The sequence below is a fragment of the Bubalus kerabau genome, chromosome 7 (genome assembly GCF_029407905.1).
Source record: "Bubalus kerabau isolate K-KA32 ecotype Philippines breed swamp buffalo chromosome 7, PCC_UOA_SB_1v2, whole genome shotgun sequence".
In the NCBI taxonomy this organism is placed as follows: Eukaryota; Metazoa; Chordata; class Mammalia; order Artiodactyla; family Bovidae; genus Bubalus; species Bubalus kerabau.
This window is the reverse complement of record NC_073630.1, coordinates 3,684,163-3,684,624: the sequence shown is the minus strand read 5'-3', so window position 1 is coordinate 3,684,624 and position 462 is coordinate 3,684,163. Positions and strand designations below refer to the sequence as shown.

General features: G+C 63.6%; 1 pseudogene; it reads left to right on the top strand.

Moving 5' to 3' along the window:
- On the top strand, positions 1-119 carry LOC129658202 (uncharacterized; annotated as a pseudogene).
- Positions 120-462: the final 343 nt, after the last annotated feature.

Below are 462 nucleotides of genomic sequence, written 5' to 3'. Positions count from 1 at the left end.
CTCTAAGGCCATAGCACCCTGAACGCGCCCTATCTCGTCTGATCTCGGAAGCTAAGCAGGGTCGGGCCTGGTTAGTACTTGGGTGGGAGACCGCCTGGGAATACCAGGTGCTGTAGGCTCTTTGCCTTCCCTCTCCTTTAGCCCCCGCCCCACGTCCCAACTCTTGGGCTCCCGCAGCCCCAACCCCTCCTGGAGGGTGGGTGGCCGGGGCACCGACTCCCGCTGGAGACCTGGGTTGCCTCCGCGCAGCCCGCGAGCCCCTCCGCATTTGGCTTCCAGGAAACCAAGGTCTCCGTCTGTGACTCCCTTGGCGTGCCTCAGGCAATCCCCAGGGCTGCACCAGCTCCAGCCCCAGCCCCAGCCCTACCCCCAGCCCCACCCCCATCCTCGCAGGCGAATGCCCGAGCGCACACACAGATATATGTGCACAGGCGGTGCATGTATCTTGTTCAGTTATACTTT